Below are 9,592 nucleotides of genomic sequence, written 5' to 3' on the forward strand. Positions count from 1 at the left end.
GCTTTCAACCCAGTTCCGATCGATAGATCATTTTTTTTCCAACCTTCCGCCGTTTATCCGAACCCTCGAGGTCAACCAGTGTATATACACACGGCGGCAAATTCAAAGTCTACGGAGATTTAACGTTGTCAAAATGGCCACCACTTCGGAAGGGGATCATCCATTGTTCGTAATTTTCCGTACGTCGTCGTCAGTAAGGAAATGACGTCACACACGTTCGGGAGTGCTCTATGGTTATCGACGTCCGAAAAACCTATAACGCCCGAGACTTCCAAGTATATATTTATACTAGGCCTACAAGAAATATTACTTCTTCAACAAACTTTCATACCCAGACTGAGACCCAAGGGACCAAAGATTCATAAAAGGGTTAGTCACTGCATAAAGGCAAAGAGGTATGACTCAATTCATACATAACATTTCGATAGAATAATCGAGGCTAAGCTACTGCAAATTTAGCTCAAGTAAAATTAGTTTTATAATTTATCAGCCAACACGTAACATTAGAGATCAATCAAAGTAATATATCTAGGATTAAGATTTTTAAAAATTATAATTGCTGCCTTACCTTAACGTTTCACCTTAGCTTTCCTTATAAATCCAACTCCTTTACGTTTGTTAAAAAACTGTAACACACGGTCAAAATAAGTCATATTATCGTTTCTATGTCACAGTATGTGAACAAGTGATGTCCTCACATGCACATGCCACAGTATTTCTTGACTTTGTTATACTTCCAACTCTTTGAACACATAAATCCTTCGTTGATATTTTATTTTTAATCTCGGTGCAAAACAACGTTTGTTGTCTGCATCAATTAAACTACGTCACCAATGAATTTTGACCTTGCCCTTCCAAACCTTCCTGTAATGTATCGGTGTTAGGTAAATTCAGACCCAGGATATACATTTTTGTTTACCTTAAATATAACAGAATTATACCAAAATTTAAAATATTCCTATACACATAAAATTAAAATACATAACGCAAGTGTGAAGGATTATGATTTTTTAAAATATATTATAATTTTTTTCCTTTCTCTATTTCAATAAAACAATTTAACAGAAAGCCTTTTAATTTTTATGAGTTTTCAGAACAAAAATTTTCATTGCAGGAATCTGAATAGCTGCCTGGTGCAACTACAAGATAGAAAAGCACAAACATGTACATTATACATATTAAGACATAAGTACCTGCAGATACATATATATTGAAGGTATGAAATAATGCAGGTTTCTTGAGTTTGATTTTTGAGTCCCAGCAATTTTTTTTTCCTTTTGTATTTGTAAATTTTCAAAGTAAGTTTATTCATTGACAGTTCCCTAGTATGCAAACATGCATATATGCCTATATCATATACCTAGTAGTGTATCAGCTCTGATACAGATGTTTTGGACTAGGTGAGACAGTGCCTTGTAAGGCCAAAAAAATAATTATCTTGTTTCCTGCTACCAGCCTGAAAAAAATTGGGTAGGTAGGCAGGAAAATTATTTTATTTTTTAATTTCTTTTTATTTTCGATATGAACTAATACAAAACCAAATTAAACATGTCATAGACCAATATTTTCATTACAAATTAAATTTTGTCTTTTGATGCATGACTCAAGTAGTATGTTATGAAAGTCCATATTTAAAACATATACTCGGTAGTATCATAAAATACTACGAAAGACGAATAGGGCCACATAAAAAAATATTTTTATCTCGTAATTACGAGAAAAGATCTCGTTATAACAAGAAAAGATCTCGTTATTACGAGTTAATTATCTCGTTATTACGAGAAAAGATCTCGTAATTACGAGATAAAAATATTTTTTATGTGGCCCTATTCGTCTTTCGTAAAATACCACTTGAATATACATTATTTTTTTTTTCAGTTTTAGAACATGGAACATGAAATTACAGAAATTCCAGATTTTTTCCAAACCTAAAAAACTGTAGGGTCAGGTGCGAAAAATTAAGGTAGGTTGGGTAACAGGAAACAAGACTATAATTTTTGGGGGCCTGAGTACAGCTGTCTCTTTCTCGGGGCTGAGACATCTCTGTCTCGGCCCATTGTCATGGTGCTGTCTCGCCCTCAAATGTCAAATCATTATTTCTGTTTATTTGTGTGAATTAAGAGTAAAATTCATATTTAAGTAAGAGAGTTTATTTCAAAAATTTGTCTAGATATGAACACAGATATTGCGAATTCACAGATATAGCGAGGTAACCTTGGATCCCCAGCTATGTAAATTAATGAATTCCTTAAACGGATAAAACAAATTATGGTTATAGCAAAGTATTTTCATAAGTCCCATTGACTTTTCTTTAACAGAGTTTTACTATATAAGGTCAACATTTCGACTTTCTACAAGACCTTTCTGAGAACTTCAAACAACCTTAAAGGACATTGAGAAGTTAAAAACATTATCATGATAAAATAAAAACTGTTGCATGAAGAGATTTAATTTTTCAAGATTCATTTTGAAATTCTGATTTAAATTATAAATTAAAGAGTTATCCTTCTTGGATGAGAATCCAAGTACCTTAACAGATTTTTAATAAGTCTTGTAAAATTATAAATGCTTGAACCATAAAACAGCTTTAGATTATAGGATAAACCAGTTTGTTTGCACTGTTTTCATCGTTTTATTAAGTAAAATTTAACAATATTTTAAAAGATAAATGAATTGTTTGTCCTATATTTAAGGATATTGGAACAAAATAAGAAGAATAATTGTCAAGTGCCCACTGATGCTGGAGTCCATGCTGTAGAAAAGACATGAAACAGACGTGAGAAAATGTCGACATCAGTCATCTATGAAGATGGAGATTGCCTCTATTCTAAAATTTCCGAGGAAAATGGTGTTGTCTGCCTCATCCAATGATCACTCCATTTGCAGACTACCAGGTAATCTTTGATTTTGTCAATACTTTGTGCCTGAAAAAAAATTAATGATAAAACATTTTAAATCGTCATAAAGATTTCAGTGCATAAAAAAAACTTTTTTTAAATTTGTGCAGAGTGAAATATTAAGATCCAATAAAAATTCAGATTGTGCTCATCATATTAATATGAATTGTTTACTTATCAAAAATACATATACTTGGTCAATTCTCATTTTCAGGTTTCAATCTGAAGTATACATAGGAAGAGCAAAATCTTTCTCATTCATATACAATGTAAACACTTACAACCTGTGATCCAGAAAAATGTCCTGATTGTTTAGTCCAACATAAGATGGATTTCAATTTGACACGTTATTCTGAAAAATTGAGTGAACAGTGCAGGCATGTCTTTGTTTCAATATCTCGACTCTGCATGGTCATCAAAACTTTGGACTCTTGTGATTTATTCATCCTATAAAAACATAATTTTGTAAGCAATAAAAGTATAATAAAATATTCTATGCTTCAGTTATAATTACATTTTTTTATCAATGTTTGTTTATTCTTTCAAATGGTGAGATAGTGCAGTATTACAGGTGCTTAGACACAGATTTGCAGTTAACATTTTCTCAAATTTTCTGTAAAATATCACAACTTATATAACAAGAGGCTCATGAGCCACATCACTTATAGTTACCTGAATAGCTTTGACGATGCAGTTCTTTACCAGATTTCCCCCTTGTTATACCTTTTGTGACCCAACCTAACCCCTGGGGTCATAATTTGAACAATTTAAAATCTACACTATCCCACAATGATTTTGCATAAGTTTCAGTTTTGCTTGCCTAGTACTGGTAATGCCAAAGAAGATTTTTATAGATTTTTCTTGTATATTTCAATGTAAAAGTTGGGTTCCCTATTGTAGTCCCACCCTACCCAAGGGTCATAATTTAAACAAGAGGCCCATGGGCCACATCGCTCACCTGAGCACTAAGGGTAGGAAAAAGTAGAAAATGGCTTTTAAATGTAAAGTTTAAATCCAAAAGCAGTCCCATGACCAATATTGGATTTGCTATTTTTTAGAAAATGATTTTTAAAGAATTTTCCTATATATGTCTTTAAAAACTTTGGTCGGCCATTTTGGCCCCGCCCTACCCCTGGGGGTCATGATTTAATAAAATTTGAATCTACACTACTTGAGCATGCTTCCATATAAATATGATGAATCATGGCTTTGTCATTCTTGAGAAGAAGATTTTTAAAGAATTTTACTATGTATTTCTATGTTAAACTTTAGTCGGCCATTTTGGCCCCGCCCTACCCCCCGGGTTCATGATTTTAACAAACTTGAGTCTATACTACCTGAGCATGCTTCCATATAAATATAATGAATTATGGCTTTGTCATTCTTGAGAAGAAGATTTTTATAAAATATTCCTATATATTTCTATGTAACTTTGGTTGGCCATTTTGGCCCCGCCCTACCCCCGGGGGTCATGATTTGAACAAACTTGAATCTACACTACCTGAGCATGCTTTCATATAAATATGATGAATTATGGCCTAATGTCATTCTTGAGAAGATTTTAAAAGATTTATTTTCCTATATATTTCTATGTAAAATTTTGGTTGGCCATTTTGGCCCTGCCTTACCCCCGGGGGTCATGATTTGAACAAACTTGAATCTACACTACCTGAGGATGTTTCCCCATAAGTTTCATATTTCCTGGCACAGTGGTTCTTGAGAAGAAGTTTTTTTAAATATGCCACCAAATTTTCATTAATTCCCAATTATCTCCCCTTGAATAAAGGTGTGGCCCTTCATTTGAACAAACCTGAATCCCCTTCACCCAATGATACTTTGTGGCAAGTTTGGTTGAAATTGGCCCAGCGGTTCTTGAGAAGAAGTCTAAAACATGAAAAGTTTACAGACAGACGGACAGAGACACGCCGGACAAAATGTGATCAGAAAAGCTCACTTGAGCTTTCAGCTCAGGTGAGCTAATAATTTAGAATCTACACTACCCCAGGATGCTTCTGCATAAGTTTCAACTTTTCTGGCCAGTGGTTCTTTGGAAGAAGATTACAAATGATGAGGGAAAAATGTAACATGTATTCACATCTGACAGGTGCTGAGCTTCAACAAATCATTCTCAATACATGTATTTAAAAGAGACGGGATATTTTGAAGATCTTGAATATTATATGGTAAACTTACTGCCTTTGTTATGCAAATCATCTTTACTTCAGTCAGGGTTTCTGGTCTGCTTCTCTCCTTATACTGCAGTGGCTAAATCAAGCTTAACATTGCTGAAAGAAGAGAAAGTGTATAAAAGAGTACAGGTGGCAGAGGATAGTTTCGAATAAAGTACCGGTCAAAAAATAGAAAAAATAGAGAAACCTGAGGTTTGAATGCATATTATAGGTAATTTTATAGCTAGAAGATTTTATGGGTGCATTTGGAGGGAATTGGTGGCCTTGTATATTTTATTGAAATATGACACTTTAGTGTCACTACTACTGTATATGGGATATGGACTAGAAATACGAAACTAAGCTCAAAACTCGCTCTACCGGTATTTCACCAGAAAAGCGGGGTGGGTTCACAGGATGAATTGTAGCTTGAAAACGAGGTGGTTGAGCCATTATCTCTTGCTGTTCATTGGTATGTACAAATGTTATTCTGCAATTTGTGTGGTAGCTTAGGTCAGGCGCACGGGCCTGGAAGCAGATGCGGCTGCGGCGAAATAGTGAAATTAGGCTTGATTCACATGAAATTTTGAGATTGTCCCTGTGCCATCTTTAGGGCTCATTGTGTAAGTTGTACATGTTTTATTCCTAAAAGCTTCAAATTCCTCAAGGGACTACATCATACTATTATTACATGTAGAAGGAATTTAAAATTTTTCAATGCACATTTTTAAAGCAGCTCAATATTAAATAAACCGTCATTCAAACGTTTTGATTGCAAAAAAAACTATCCTCTGCCACCACAGGACATCAATATCATTACAAACTAAAGTGTTCCAAGGAACACATATGTCACCTGCTTTTAGCTTCTTTAAAGATGTATCTATAAAATCTAAGAGTGGTCAGCTATTTTTATGCTACTAGCATATACAGAATGCAACCCTCAACTGAATAATTAAGTTGAAATCATCATAAATAATTATTTATCATTTTACATGTGTTACATGTTTCAAAGCAACTGTCACATTGCACGATCCACTTTGTGAGATTCCATCCCAATGTATTTTCATAATATTAAGATATCAGTTTTTGTGGTTTACTGAATATCATATAGTTTAAAAGAACAGTTTTATGAGCTCATAAACATGTATAAAATTAATGTTAATTATCAACATACATCACTCAATATTTAAAAAAGTCTTTACTTAATTTAAAGTTTCTGGGGTATCTTTGTAAAGTAGGTCAAAGTTCAAGTCAACCAAATACAGTACTAGCAAATAAGGGCAACAATATAAACAAATTTCTTTGATGTACTCAGACTGACCCATCAAAAATACCCCAACCCAATCATTTTTTCAGCACTTTGAATTTTTGATTTAAAAAAAAAATTGTTTTATTTATTAGAAATAGATACTGTTTCCTTTTAAAATTGTGGTATGTGATTTCTATTGGATGCTTTTAGATTAATAATTTTTTAACAATATATATTTCATCTGTCTAGATATCCAGTGTGTATTGAAAATATTAATAAATTTCTGTCGAGTCTGGAATTTTTTAATGACACTTTGATATCAATTTGATCAATATTATCATGATTATTAAGCCAAAAAAGATACGTACCTACCCACCTTGAAAAATGTGTGTCAGGGTACATCAAACAAAAATATTTTAATTATGCTCTACGGTTTTTAAAAACAAGTACTTTAAATGAAAATCTTGGAATTAAGGAAACAGAAATTTTCAAATTAAGTTCACATTTGAGCAGTATAGGACTTTACAGAAAAAAACAATGCTGTTGAGGCCTGCCCTCTCCCAACTCAGGATTAGGTTGGTATATAGGTAGATGAGAAAATTATTCTCAGAAAAATTACCAGTAATTATAAATTAATAATGTGTCTCCAGAATACAAAAAAAGTTAATTGTTTCCTGGAGATAAAAAAAAGTTTTGAGTCATTTTAGCCAGTTGGTTGGGACAGGGCAATCAATTTTTTTTTCGAGATGACCAGACTGAGAATTTGAACTCTGAATATGTGCATGACAGCTAGTATTACCGGGTAATGGAAGATTCCCTTTGATGTTACATGTATATCAATTTTATTTCAAAGTCTGTACTCTGATGAAATAATTCAGCCTATCTTAACTTCTTGTGCTGATCAAACTATTCAGACATGTTCTTCTATTTAGTTTTTCTGTTTTCCTTTCATGAATACTACATATATAATTACTTTCTCATTTAAACTGCAAGGTCAAGACAAATCATTATTTTCTGAAACAGTACGTGCATATTCATCTACCTTATGCCTGGCTCTGCTAATTAGTTCATCAATATGCATGCATGTACATAAATGACCATTATAGAACTCAATCCAAAGGCTTGATGAAAAATTACATGCACATTTTAATATTATAAAAAGTTTTGAAAAATAATTCCAAAATGTGTCATCTATTGAAAACTGTTTTGATGTCCCCAGGGTGTTGATACTACACATAAATGAAAAAATAAAAATGTATACATGGAATGTTATAAATTGAAAATGAAAGTAGGAATAAAATTTTAAAACTTTAGTTACTAAGTATAGTAAGTAAACTAGCTGTTATATTCTTTTTGGTATTATTTCACCTAGTTGTTTAACCATATTCGTGTTCTTTTATAATCATAGAAACACCCCTTTTCATATTCCACACATGGGCTTACATTCAGACCGTTACTGAACACGAACGGTTAACCATGAGCACTAACAATAGAGCTGTTGTTCTAATGTCAGCAATATCACGCATTTTGAAATATATTTATATTCTTAGCATTTGTAGACACTTCTTTCTTGTGTGTATATAAGTTAGGAAAACAACAACAGCTGCAAAAAGTACCATAGAATATGTAAACAACTTACGTTTTAAACACTGCGCCTGGCAAGCTTGCATCATATCATGCCCACAGCCATTATCCACAAGTTGTACTTCGTTAGATTCGGACTATTTTCTCGTAGTTTATAATTAAATTTGTTAAATGCTGTTAAAATTTATTTTAATTCAAAGTAAAAGTTATATTATCAATAAAAGCAATTTAAATTAATTCCTTATATTTTTAACGATTTTTTGGAAATTTACTTTGCAAAGGACGACTACTCCCTTCGAAAACTGGTTCCCGGCCCCGTAATCTAGACGCTAATGGACGAGTTTACCATGTTAAATCTCCGTAGACTTTGAATTTGCCGCCGTGAGTATACACTGGTTGACCTCGAGGGTTCGGATAAACGGCGGAAGGTTGGAAAAAAAATGATCTATCGATCGGAACTGGGTTGAAAGCCAAGGTATTTATATATTTTGAGATATTTATACGAAAAGTGCTTACAGTAACTTGGTGGGACAGACTATAATATTAACATTATCAATAATTCATAAAATTTACTGTTTATTCATACATTGTTTAGAAACTTGTGCAATGTGATTAATTTTGAAATCATATAAATTTATGTTCACTATACATGCTATATATTCTGTCTGTCCATAAGACCATCATTTATATAATATTCATGGCAAGTGTCATAGTTCAACTTGGCAATTAGAAAAATTAATAAGGTTCTGCAGACAGTCCAAGTTTTCAGCTTTTAATAGATGGATGAATGGATTTTCTCATTAAGTCTATATGAGTTGTGTCCTGGATTTAAAGATCTGAAATTGAAATAAATGTCAAAATTTCATGCTTATATTCTTAAAATAATGTGTAATCTAGTATGAATGAAATAATTGACCCTGTATTTTTTTTCCTTTTAATCTCATAACATATATCAGAATTTTTAAATATAAAACTTTTTTAAATTAGTAATGTTCTAATGTGCTAATTTTATATTTTAGGCCACAGTTTTTATATCTTTCGGTTTACGGATCCGCCGACCCGACTTTTTCAGGATCTAGAAAATAAAAATAATGGATTTTATCACCACTTTCGATAATTTTCCGGAAAATTCATGCCTGATCATCAGGGTTTTAATATTCATAATGCGTCTGAGTCCCAAACATGTAATAAAACGTCTCATTCTTTCAAAACGTTTCAGTGACTATAAACAGAAGCGTGTAAATATGGCGGCAAGCATGTCTTTATTTTGAAGTTCAGTTAAAATATCTTGGAAATAGCACGATGTCCAGAAACTTAATTTTGACAGAAAACGAAAGAAGAGCAAACTATGGGAGATGCAATATTTCTTTTCCTCCAAAGAGTCCTGTTAAAAACGTAATCTCTGATTTTTATGGAAATAAAAATAACCACCAAATATCAGCTGTTTCAATGACATAACTTTGCTATTTTTTCCCAATGTTAATTACCGTAATATTTTTCTTCCAGTTCAAAAGTAAGGCACTAATATGTTGAAACTGGACAAAAATTGTAGAAATTTCACACAAAGACTAGGTACGTTTTTTTTTAATTTGAATTTTATTCCCCAAACCCAGACACATTCTAAATTTTGTGTGACAAGTGTATGAAACAATGAAAAAATCAATATAACCAGATATATAAAAATCGTTTTCATG

The 9,592-nt window shown here is 32.4% G+C and overlaps 2 long non-coding RNA genes across 2 annotated transcripts; one reads left to right on the forward strand and one right to left on the reverse strand.

Annotated features, from left to right (window-relative positions):
- Nucleotides 1-319: 319 nt before the first annotated feature.
- On the forward strand, nucleotides 320-3,233 carry LOC134253420 (uncharacterized). The gene is made up of 4 exons (XR_009989126.1): nucleotides 320-395; nucleotides 1,879-1,963; nucleotides 2,694-2,894; nucleotides 3,112-3,233. It is a non-coding gene; the product is annotated as an uncharacterized LOC134253420 (long non-coding RNA).
- Nucleotides 2,786-8,265, reverse strand: LOC134253419 (uncharacterized). Its single transcript, XR_009989125.1, has 4 exons — nucleotides 7,954-8,265; nucleotides 5,091-5,182; nucleotides 3,179-3,344; nucleotides 2,786-2,924 (listed from the first exon to the last, which is right to left on the reverse strand). It is a non-coding gene; the product is annotated as an uncharacterized LOC134253419 (long non-coding RNA).
- Nucleotides 8,266-9,592: the final 1,327 nt, after the last annotated feature.

This window comes from Saccostrea cucullata, unplaced genomic scaffold (assembly GCF_032062105.1).
Source record: "Saccostrea cucullata isolate Sc308-1 unplaced genomic scaffold, CSIRO_AGI_Scuc_v1 ctg1606, whole genome shotgun sequence".
In the NCBI taxonomy this organism is placed as follows: domain Eukaryota; kingdom Metazoa; phylum Mollusca; class Bivalvia; order Ostreida; family Ostreidae; genus Saccostrea; species Saccostrea cuccullata.